At 38.2% G+C, this 12790-nt stretch overlaps 1 protein-coding gene across 3 annotated transcripts in view; it reads left to right on the forward strand.

Moving 5' to 3' along the window:
* The window catches only part of DUSP16 (dual specificity phosphatase 16), a 95629-nt gene that overhangs the window by 25212 nt on the left and 57627 nt on the right, over positions 1-12790 (forward strand). The gene's annotated exons all lie outside the window — the stretch shown is intronic.

Here is a 12790-nt window from a genome sequence, read left to right on the forward strand (position 1 = left end):
CATTCTCATCAAAAAAGCCTTTGAGAATTGGGAAGTGGTCAAGATTTTGCTGTTGAGTTCAAGTTTTACAAAATTCTAATTTTTTTTTGAAAGCTCAAATTTTATCATCGGCAACAGATATTGTCAGTTTTTTTCCTTGAAGTGTCAGGCTCACTTTATTCACTTTAGAGAAAATGTCTGCCAAATACCTCAGTCTGAGTAACTGTCTGTTGTCTGCCAGTCATTCTTTTAAGCAAAAATGGTATTCTATGAAAATGTACAGTTTAGCTCACAACTGCAACAATTGTATAAATCCTTTTCCTTAAGACTGCCATTGTATTAAATATGCAGAAGTGTTTTTTGTGTACCTCCGTTTCATCACACAGAATATTAAAAAGACCAAGTTCTCAAGAGTGAGATGCAATGAAATTAATAACTTAATGTTTTATCAGGGACATTGTGAAGTGAAACTGGCTTTTTTTTTTTTTAAATGATTGATACAGTGAAGAATATAATTATTACTAGTACAGTTTTACACTTCTGCCTTGATTCATGCTAAAGCACCAGAAGTTTTGCCCATCTTTTGTACCCTCAGAGCAGATATCTACATAGTTGTTTCAGGATAAATCATGAGACTCAAAAAAGTTAATACTTTGAGTAATTCAATAGCATTCTTATTTGTTGCAACCATTCACATAAAAGAAGACCTTCTTCGATTAGTTGGCATGGATACTGGAATAGGGAAAACAAAACAGTGAGTCCACCCATGTCTACGGATCTGTCCACTTATAAAGCATAAGTACAGTCCTTAAGGCGAGATATTAACTTCTAACTCATGTTTGCAACTAAATCTTTAATTTGATGAGATCCTGCATCATTTTTAAGTGGCACTGCTATGATTCCTTTTACTGACTTTTCATCCAGCAGACATTCGGCAATGTTAACCGTACCACGCTTCATTAGTTTCTCAGCTATTGTGTGCACTGTTCTAACCAGTGCAATCTGGTTATTTACCCTGTATAATGCTTCAGTGTCTTGTTTATTTCTGATATGTAAAGTCTTTTGCTTTTTTTTTTTTTAAAGATTTTATTTATTTATTTGCCAGAGAGAGAGAGAGGTAGAGTACAAGCAGGGGGAGTGGCAGGCAGAGGGAGAAGCAGGCTCCTTGCTAAGCAAGGAGCCCGAGGTGGGACTCAATCCCAGGACCCTGAGATCATAATCTGAGCCGAAGGCAGACGCTTAACCATCTGAGCCACCCAGGCGCCCCAAGTCTTTTGCTTTTAAAGAGCTCATCTTGTCAGTGTTTAAAACATTCCATTTCTCTTTCTTTAAACACTAAATGAATTCATTGGATGATAATGAAGTTATGGAGATTATAGCAGATATTACCAAAGATTGCTATTGCTAGGAACATGAAAGTACTGAGAATACACTCAACTCATTTCTGAAAATGTATATATTTATGCCTTAAACTTACTACCTTAGAAAATTCTAGAAAACACAAGAATATATGAGCATATGTTCCACTAGTTGTCAGCATGATACATTATCACCACATACCATGTATCCTCTGGATTTGCTGTTGTAACACTCACGAGAGAGTGAGAGCAAAAAAGGCAGATAACCTCTTTGTATTACCAAAAATAGTTTTGCCAGTGTGGATCCCCTGAAAGGGTCTCAGGGACCTCCCACCCAGGGTCTCTGGATCAAACTTGGACAATACTGATATAAACTACCACTGTGTCCTAACATATTTTTAGAGAAGTCTGACATAGACATCTATATAAATTAAGTAATGTTCCCATCTTAACTGATTAATTTATGAGGAAGAAGGGAATATGCTAGTGTGTGGGATGAGCCATGCGACCCAGAGACCATAATGGGTGGAAGGTCATATAATACCAGAAAGTGGTTGGATAAAGGATAGACAGAAGGGAGGAGTCGGTAAAAGCACTCTGTAACTGAACAAAAAATGAGCATTTGTTCTCCCTGTTTTTTTCTTTTTAAACTAGAAAAGCATGGAGCCCCATATATGCACATACGTAGATATCTGTTCATACTCATTTATATCTGTGCTCAAAATTAGGAGTACCTGCTCATTTTCTTCTTGAATGGCAACAGAAGAGATGGTTTCATAATTGAGAGGAGAATCGGTGCTGATGGCAGTGGTTGTTCCTTCCAACCAGGGAGGCTGTTGACTTTTTTTTTTCTCCTAAGGAAGCTGAGGGATGACAGAAGACAAATGAGGTTAGAAAGAAGAAATTATGAAAGGAGAGTGAGTGGTGTAGACATTGGTGATCATGGGAACAGCTGCAGGCAGGACTGGGCTGTGGACAGAGTGGAGAGATAAGCACTGGAGGGTAGAGAGGGCTGGGGGGTGAAGCGGGTTCTCCCGTGTCCTGGGCGCAGGGACGATGGGGCCTGGGGAAGTGCAGAGCGGGGTGCAGCCAGAGTCATGGAGATAAACATATATTTGAAAGATTTCCATCAAAATATGGTTAAAATAACTATTTAAATCAATGCACTGGATAGTCTGACTTTTAATGTCTTACCAACATTTAAGTTTTATTATTATAGCCCATATATATTCCATTATAGTAGAAAATAACAATGCCGTGAGTTTGGTGTAGTGCTGGTAAGTCTCTAAGCTTTGGTTGTGAGCATCAGTATATGAAAATATTGGCTGGGCCAGGTTTGGGACTGCAGATTCAAGAGTGAAATTGTAATGCTTTATGTTTTACTAACCGGAGACAGAAGAGTTTAGTTCCAATAGATACCATTTATCAGTTTGTTTTATATGTGGTACTTATTTCCAAAAAGGATTTGAGATGGCAGAAGTCAGTAATGAAGAACAAACATGATTCTAAATCATGTTTTTTTCCCTTATGTTGTCCCTATTGATGACATTTTAATAGAGTCATGTAGTTGAGGTACTTTAGATTGATCTCTGTTACCTATTCAGGAGAAATATAATCCTGTCACCTCTTAGTTGCATGTGGTGTAAGCAGAATATATTGCAATGGGAGTGAGATTGGGCAGGATAGCATGCTAGAGAAAAATTTTAGAACTGGGGCACCTGGGTGGCTCGGTTAGTTGCGCGTCTGCCTTCGGCCCAGGCCCAGGTCGTGATCCCGGGTTCCTGGGATGGAGCCCTGCGTTGGGCTCCCTTAAGGGAGCCTGCTTCTCTCTCTCCCTCTGCTTCTCCCTCTGCTTGTGCGCGCGCTCTCTCTATCAAATAAATAAAATTAAAAAAAAAAAAAAATTCAGAACTGCTTTCAGCTGTAGTTAATAGAAATCCACTAGCAGAGGTTCAGACCATAAGCTGTTTGTTATTATGCAGTTCATGCAGTTCAGAGGTAGGTGGTCTTTTGGTTTAGTTGCTCAGCAGTGTCCTCAAGGCCCCTGGTTCGCTGTGGTCTTTGACTTTGCCACTTCTTCAGTGTTCATTTACTGCTGCCAGGTCACAAAATGGCTGCCTCAGCTCTAGGCATCACATTCCTTTTTGAGGCAAGAAGGAGGAAGGGGACCAAGCAAGCAGTCCCTCCTCCTGTGCTTGCCTAACAGAGAACAAAATCTTTTCCAGAAGCATCCATCCCACTTTCTCTTAAGTCTCATTTGCTTGAACTGTATTACAAGACTGCCCCCAGTCACAGGAGAGACTGGGGAAATGTTTATGGCTGAGGGGAGTGGGATTATCATTTCCTAGGGTTCGGCACACTGAGTGCAGCCCAGGAGAAATTGGGATTCTGTTAGCATGTCTGTTGGGTAGCTGTGTTTCTGTCACAAATACACAGAAAGGAAAGCCCAAAGACGGTTAGGTAATGTGCTAAAACACTTCCCTTTAGTCTAGAGGCTGTTTTAAGTCTTCCTCCTCAAATTAAGGCCATACCCATTTTCTTTCTGATTTTAGTGGAAGGTTATATAGACCTATATCCTAATTAGTTGTAGAGCTAATTTAAAGACTAGTCTCAGTCTTCTCAAGTGTGAAATGAGAATACTGTATTAAGATCATCTCAGATGGAATCTCCAGTTCTAAAATTCTTGTCTCTCGGGGCGCCTGGGTGGCTCAGTCGTTAAGCGTCTGCCTTCGGCTCAGGTCATGATCCTGGGGTCCTGGGATCGAGCCCTGCATCGGGCTCCCTGCTCCGCGGGAAGCCTGCTTCTCCCTCTCCCACTCCCCCTGCTTATGTTCCCTTTCTCGCTGTGTCTCTCTCTGTCAAATAAATAAAATCTTTAAAAAAAAAAAAAAATTCTTGTCTCTCGGGGCGCCTGGGTGGCTCAGTCGTTAAGCATCTGCGTTCGGCTCAGGTCATGATCCCAGGGTCCTGGGATCGAGCCCTGCATCAGGCTCCCTGCTCGGCGGGAAGCCTGTTTCTCCCTCTCCCATTCCCCCTGCTTGTGTTCCCTCTTTCCCTGTGTCTCTCTCTGTCAAATAAATAAATAAAATCTTTTTAAAAAAAAAAAAGAAATAAAATTCATGTCTCTCTCCTTTTTTCCCCCATCTTGACCACTTCACACTTACTACCCTTTTTCTCCCCATCTTGACCACTTCACACTTACTACCTTTTTTATCAAAAAAGTGGACAGGATTAGAGAGAAGATAAGAAAAACGTGTGGTGTTTCCTAGTCAAATTGCGAGCTGGGTGGTATCTTTAATAAAGATCTTGATGGTATAGAAGGTTAAAGCTAAAATGAGGTTTTGACTTTTGGGCAGTTACTTATATTCTGCCCCAAATTTCCACTGAAAATGGAAAACCAAATACATTTTTATTTTTATAGAGGGACATGTATATACATGTGTGTAGTCTGTAATCAAAACACCCTCGGTACAATGTTCTGAGAAAATGCAAGTTGTCCTACCAGGAGGCTTAATTTGAAACACTATGGTTAAAAACCTGATAGAACATCCCCTTTTGCCTGTTGGGCATTATTCTTGCTTGTTAATACTGTTTGCACCGCATATTTGTCTTAGATAAAATTAAAGGACAACTAAAGGAAAGCGATTCCCTTCATGCATTGTGGCAACTAAATTTTACTTGAATGAGGCAGAACCTTTGAGGTTTCAAATGCCTTTAAATGGGATTCTACTTGTGTTTCAGCAAGACCAGTGATTTGCTTCCTCATATAAAATCCTGTCAAGATTATATAAATTTGGACATACAGTGAGTTGAGAATCATATTCCCAACTCTAGCAAATTGCAGAGCAATTACACTACTTATAAAAGAGGCTGTTAAAATGTTAACCTAAAAAGTTTTCATCTTCTATCCAACAAAAATCTTATAGAATGAACCTGCTGCATTTCATTTTATTTGTGGTTTATCAGTATTGGGAGACCCTGGAGATTAACATTGTTAACTGTGGCATTTAAGTGACTAAAAGGCACCTGCGCTTTGGGGTGTATTTTTAAGAATAAAATGCGTGTATGTATACAAATTTAACAGCTGCTTTAAACAGCTTAAGGGTAGCTTAGGGGCATCTAATTTCATTACCACAGAATATCCAAATATCAGAAACTTTTTCTTCTCCTCAAACCCTCTTAAGTATGTAATTAAAGCAATTGTTTTCATTTTTCCTTATGTGAGTGACTAAGAGCCTTGTTAATGTAAATATTGAGGAAGCTTGATTTTATAACCAACAATAAAAATCATGTACAGCGGAAAACCCCTTCTTCTCTTGTCTACAGTCCAACTGAAAGACAAACTCAGGCGTTTTTTTCTGGCAGATGAATGACCCGTGTTGAAGGATCTTAGATGCTGTTAGTGGCTATCTCATTATAGAATGTAATTAATGATGTTGGTTTAAAGAGATACAGTATTTTTGTGGGGGTGGGGAAATTTCCAAGTACAAATGTTAGGCAGTGTGGTATTCACTTGCCAGGAAAAAGTAGATTTATACAAGTTTTTAGTAAAAGTTATTGTGAAATCATTGGAGATTTTTATTATGGAAATGACCATTCATTCATTAAAATAAGCACTTTGGCTTCTGAGTCTGGTAGGCTTATTTTTTTGGACAAAAGATCCATTCTTTTTGCCAGTGGTCCTCAATATGTCATTGTTATCAGCATGAACAAGTATTTACTGAGTGACTTGTAAGAGTGAGGTATTAGAAGGGACGCAAGGAAGTATAGCATGTACTCGGTCATCAAGGAGTTTACACTTGGCACCATCTCTTTATTTTCCACTCTTCATGATTTAAACAAATCAGCATAAAAGACTCCTTATTCTTCTCCCTGGGCGTTCTTCAACTGGGGGTCCAGCGCACTAGTCTCCACTTTCCTAGGCTGGGGGATAAAGTCACAGTTAGAAGGGGAGGCCAGTCCGCTTGAGGTCCTCAGGTGGCCGTTTCTCCTTCCCTCCTGTGACTGCAGACCTACCCCACTTGCTCGGAGAGCAGTGTGATAGCTGGCTGCTTCTGTAGGTTAGTTGGGGAGAAGGAAGACAGTGTCCTGGGGCACTTCTTGGCTCCTTTAAATGTGAAAGTTTGGGAGGGACACAGCAAGAAAAAGCGAGAGATCTATTGTTTTTTCTTTTTCTTTTTTCTTATTCTGGTAAAAACAACATAAAATTTGCCATCTTAACTAGTAGTGTTAAGTATGTTCACTTTGTTGTAAAGCCTATTTTTAGAACCTTTTCGTCTTGCAAATCTGAAACTCTTCACTCATTAACCAGCAAATCCCCGTTTCTCCCTGCCCTCAGCCCCTGGTAACCATTCTACATTCTGTTTCTATGATGTTGACTATTTTAGATACTTCATGTAAGTGGAATCATGCAGTGTTTGTCTTTTTGTGACTTATTTTGCTTAGCATAATGTCTTCGCGGTTCACCCATGTTGTGGCATGTGACAGGATTTCCTTTTGAAAGTTGATTAATATTGTATTACCATTTTATGTATAACCACACTTCGTTTATTCCTCTGTTGATAGACATTTGAGTTGCTTTTAGTCACTATGAATAATGCTGCTATGAACATGGGTGTACAGGTATCTCTTAGAGACCCTGCTTTCAGTTCCATTAGATGTGTATCCAGAAGTTGATAGCTGTATCATTTGGTAGTTCTATTTTTAATTTTTTGAGGAGCTACCATGTTGTTTTGCATAATGGTTGCACCATTTTATAATCCCACCAAGAGTGCACAAGGTTCTGAGCATCTTCTATATACTTGTTGGCCATCTGTATATCCTCTCTGGAGAAATGTTTAAGTGGGTTATTTGGGTTTTTTTGGTAAGGTGCCATTTTGTTTTTAAAATATGGATTGGCACCTTAGAACTACTCACAGACCAGGTGTGATAACGCAGAGATACAAAAATGGAATGAGTGGAGTATAGGAACTGCAAAGTAGCCTTACCCATCTCTAGCTATTAACAGTACAGCTTGGGGATGCCTGGGTGGCTCAGTCGGTTAAGCGGCTGCCTTCGGCCCAGGTCATGATCCCAGGGTCCTGGGATCGAGTCCCACATCGGGCTCCTTGCTCAGCAGGGAACCTGCTTCTCCCTCTCTCTCCCTCTGCTTGTGCTCTGTCAAATAAATAAAATCTTAAAAAAACAAAAACAAAAACAAAAACAGTACAGCTTGCTTAGTTGAGGGCTTTGTATTCCAAAGAGAATTTGAGGCCTCAGATTCATTCTCCTACTCTTCCTCCTCTTCCTCATTACCTATGAAACCATGGGGATAGACAAGATGATAACTGAGGTGTTAAAAATCTTAGTTTTGAGAGTATTGCCTTCCACCACCTGACCTCGAGCTGCCAACATTTCCTTTGATCCTCAGTAATACTGACCTCTAGAGAGAGAAATCTTTGTTGATGGCTAATAAGAAGCACTCCACAAAAGCTTTGTCAGATCTTTGGTTTTTTACTTTTACAAATTTTACTCCTTTTGCTCTGGTGGTATGACCCTCAGATCTTGAGCCTGATTACTTCTTTTACTACTACTCTACGCAAGTCCCTCAGTGGGTATGTTGTACTTTGCCCTGGAGATATACGGCAGGTGGTGTTTTTTAAAAACCTACTCACATGTCCAAAGTTCATCGGACAGCATATTTGTTGTTTTAAATTCACAGAGCAAACAGAACACCCAGTCCAAACTCAGTGAATTTTTATTTCTGTAAAACCAGTTATATTTTTGAGTTAAATGCCAGCTTTAAAGAAGTGTTACCCAACAGATTTGTTTATTCTTTGTGGCTTTCATAGTGATAGTGTGGTAGGAATTAAAAGAAGTAATGTGATTGTGGTGGTTGAGGTTGAAGGATACTGTGGACTGTGCTATAATATGCTTAGAATTACTTGTAGATTTCAGGTACTTGATATTTTAAATTTTTTTGCATCTTATGGATACTATTTGGCAGATGAGCAGTCTTCAGGGATCTCATCTTAGTTATATCACCATATCACCTGTGGTGCTCTGACTTAAAATGCTCTAATGCTACTGGCACTCTACGAGGTAAGAAGAGCAACAAGTAAAGTCCAGTAAACCAAAAACGAATGGGTGAGGAATGTGCATGGTGGCCCAGAAAGAGGGAGGAGTTCATAGCGCTTGCAGTAGAACTCAAGATAACTGGTCCAGTATTGCCTTTGTGCTTGGCTATCCATGACCTCTGCATTGCTTTCTGGTATGTTGTCAGGTCTCAGTGGAACATTACCAATCTCCTCTTTTGCCAAGGTACTGAATAGAGCTGAGTGTGTGAACAGGGGAGGTAATGCAGAAGACTAAGGTAACTTCAGAGAGCTACTGTGTGGGAAGCTGCCAAAATGTATAGAGCCACCCTCGGTCATTCTTAACCTAGATTATATAGAACTCAAGAATTGAAAATGCATTTGATAACATTATGACAATTTCATTGCAAAAGATTATTTAGGCCCTGTGGGGCTTCTCATCACCCATCTCTCTGATTATGGTTGGTCATTTAGTTGTGAAAAAACACGACCCCCAGAGAACAGGTAAAGTGAGAATATAAAACTAACTTACGGTTGGTAATTAGTAGGCCAGAATTCGTTAATGTCCTCATTATCAAAAGTGTAAGATTTCCCCACCAAATGATAGCATTTCATAAATTTATAATATATACAGCTATCAGATGTTTTCATTATTTATCCATTTATGTTGCATGGGAAATACATTTTTTAGTATAATTTCATTTCTGGTTTCTAAACATATACAGTGTTACTCATTAACAACATTAACATCATTTGTAATAGAAGTTCTCTTCCCTTTTGGATGCTTCAGAATCCACGTTTTAAACATTCGAGTGGTACATATGGCTCTAAGACTGATTTGGTCACCATTTCTCTGATCTGTTTTGTATTTGGTGGGGAAAGATTTGCTAGGAAATGTGACTGAAGCAATCCTACAATTTTGGCTAGATAGTAGCTTTTAGAATAGCATTAGACTTCATTGTCCAGGTACCTTTTTATCAGAGTAACTTAAAATTCAGTCATAATTTGTGTGATAATAAGTAAGCTTTTTCTAATTAAATAGGGAATATACATTTTGATAGTATTCAGAAATCAATATAATTCACCACATTACCTGTAAAAATAGAGAAATCATATGACTATCTCAATATATTCAGGAGAAGCATTTGTTAAAACACAATATCTGTTCATGATACAAAGCTCTTAACAAACAAAAATAGAGACTTCCTAAATATGATACCAAGTTCTGGTAAGGATAGAGAGCAAACGGAATTTTCTTTCTTTTTTTTTTTTTTTTAAAGATTTTATTTATTTATTTGAGAGAGAGAGAATGAGAGACAGAGAGCATGAGAGAGAGGAGGGTCAGAGGGAGAAGCAGACTCCTTGCTGAGCAGGAAGCCCGATGTGGGACTCAATCCTGGGACTCCAGGATCATGACCTGAGCCGAAGGCAGTCGCTTAACCAACTGAGCCACCCAGGCGCCCCGCAAACGGAATTTTCATGTGTTTCTGGTCGAGTGCAAAATGGTACGATTGCTTTGGAAAACAGTTTGGCAGTGTCTTATAAAGATAAGTGTACACTTCTCATATGACTCATCAGCCCTACTCTTAGGTATTTACTTAAAAATGCAAAGTTATGTTCCCTCAAAAACCTGTATTCGAATGGTCATGCAGCTTTATGTGTAATCACCAATAACTAGAAAGAACCCAAATTTCCTACAACTGGTGAATGAATATACTAAGTGTGGTACACCCCTACAAACTATTGATGTATGCCACAACATAGATAAGTCTTAAAAAAGCATTATAGTGAGTGAAAGAAGCCACTCTCAAAAAGTTACACACTGTGTGATTCAATTTAAGTCATATTCTAGAAGGGCAAAACTGTAGGTATGGAGAACAGGTGAGTGGTTGCGGGCTTTCAGGGTGGGGGAAGGTGTTGATTACAAAGGAGTGGCATGAGGGAATTTTTGGGGGTGATGGAACTATTCTGTATCGTGGTCGTAGGGATGGTTACATTTGGTCAAGACTCCTAGAACTGTACACCAGAAAATATGAATTTTACTTCATGTAGATTAAAAATAATACTTTGTTAAAGGTAAGTTCAGTAATATTCCTAGATACGACATCTGTATACAAAATATGTATTTATGTATAACAGTAATAACCAGAAGATGAAGTTTTGAGAAAGATGATATTTATAATATCACCAAAAAATTCAAATACCTAGGACTAAATAAATCTAATGAAAGATGTCCAAAATCATTACACAAGCTGATTCTAAAATTTATATAGAAACACAAACAGCAAAACAGCAATTATAACTGTAGTTATAATATGTAGTATTATATTAAAGCTTTTCTTATTCATCATACCTCTGATCCAGTAAATCCACGCTTAAGTGTATACCCAGAAGAAGTGTGTACTTTTGTTCACCAAAAGTCACAGCAATGTTCATAGTACCATTTATAACAACTCCAAACTGGAAACAGCCTAGATGGCCTGTCAGTAGAAGAATGGATAGGTACACTGTCATATATTCAGTGAAATACTGTATAGCAGTGAACGGGAGAAGCTATTGCTATTTACAACAACATGGGCTCAAATATAGTGTTGAACAAAAGAGTTTAGACAGGCAAAAACAGGCAAAACGAACCTGGTGTAAGAAGTTGGGATAGCAGTGACGTTTATAGGGAAGGAGGTTAATTGATGGGATAGTATATGAAGCCAGCTTCTGGAGTCTTCTATTCCTTGATCAGGATGGTAGCTACAGGGGCGCCTGGGTGGCTCAGTTGTTAGGCGTCTGCCTTTGACTTAGGGTTCTGGGATCGAGCCCCGCACGGGGCTCCCTGCTCGGCGGGAAGCCTGCTTCTCCCTCTCCCACTCCCCCTGCTTGTGTTCCCTCTCTCGCGGTGTCTCTCTCTGTCAAAAGAAAAAAAAAAAAAAAAAAGGATGGTAGTTACATGAATATGCTAACTTTGTTAAGAGTTCTTTGGTTGTACATTCATACTTGTATGCTTTCTAGTATACATGTTGTATTTGAATTTTAAAAAGTTTATTAAGAGAGATTTTGAGTTAACTAGGAGAGAATGGCATCCAGATTGTGTTAGTTTTAGGAAACTTTACATTATCAGTGTTGTAGGAGAGAAAATTATTCCTATCTACAAATAAATAACTAGCTTCATAAATACATAGAGAACAGTTTTAAATTATTTCCTGACTAAATCAACACATGCCTGAGCTGCTTAGGTTTTAATTGCTTCTGTTGCTAGGGAGAACCCCGTTCTTCCTATATCCCTATTGTTTTGTTGTTTTTTGTTTCACAAAATAATATGTTTTTGAAATAAGTCACAGAGATGAAAAGTACAGCATAGGGAATAGAGTCAATAATATTTTAATAACATTGGATGGTGAAAGATGGTGACTACACTTACTGTGGCCAGCACTGAGTAATATACAGACTTGTCAAATCATCATGTTGTACACTTGAAACTAATATAACCTTGTGTGTCAACTATACTTCAATAAAAAAAGAACTTAAAAAAAAGAATATATTTGTGGAAACCATTCTACATCAGTACATATAGACATCTTTTTAGACAGCCATAAGGAATAATGCTACATTGATATAAAGATATATTTAACCCATTTATTTACTGACATTGAGATTGTTTCTGACTTTTTACAATTATAAACATGTTTTTCAGTGAACAGTATTTCACATATACTTGGGCAAATATATGGGACAAATTATTGGAAGTAGAATTTTTGTATCTTAGAGTATGTATATTTTTTGTATATTTTAAACTGTTTGGAAATAATTTTAAACGTACAGAAAAGAAAAAATCAACATTTACTATTAACAGTTTGCTCCCTTTGTTTTATCATCTGCTCTCTCTTCATGTATATACCTGATATATTTTTTCCACTTGAGAATAAGTTAGACACATCACGGCCCTTTATCCCCAACCACTTCAGTGGGTCTCCAAAGAACAAGGGTGTTCTACCCATAGTAGAGCTGTCAACTGCAGTAAACCTAACATTGACTTAATACCCTTATCCTTTCTATCACTTATATTCCAGTCTTGTCAGTTGATCCAATAAGAGTCTTCATAGCATTTTTTTCCCTCTAGTACAGGATCCAGTTGAAGATCAGACACTGCATTTACTTGTCATGTATCTTTTTAATTTTCTTTTATTTGGTATAGTTCCTTGGCCTTTGTCTTTTTTTTTTTAAATAACTTTATTGGGATATCATTTACATACCGTACAATTTACCCTTTAAAAAAATTGAGATCTAATTCACAGCTATAAAATTCATTTTTTTAAGTAAAAAAAAAAAAAAAAAATCAGTGTTTTTTGGTATGCCCATGGAACCATGCAAGCATCACAACTGTCTAAC

Source organism: Neomonachus schauinslandi, chromosome 5, assembly GCF_002201575.2.
Source record: "Neomonachus schauinslandi chromosome 5, ASM220157v2, whole genome shotgun sequence".
Classification (NCBI taxonomy): Eukaryota; Metazoa; Chordata; class Mammalia; order Carnivora; family Phocidae; genus Neomonachus; species Neomonachus schauinslandi.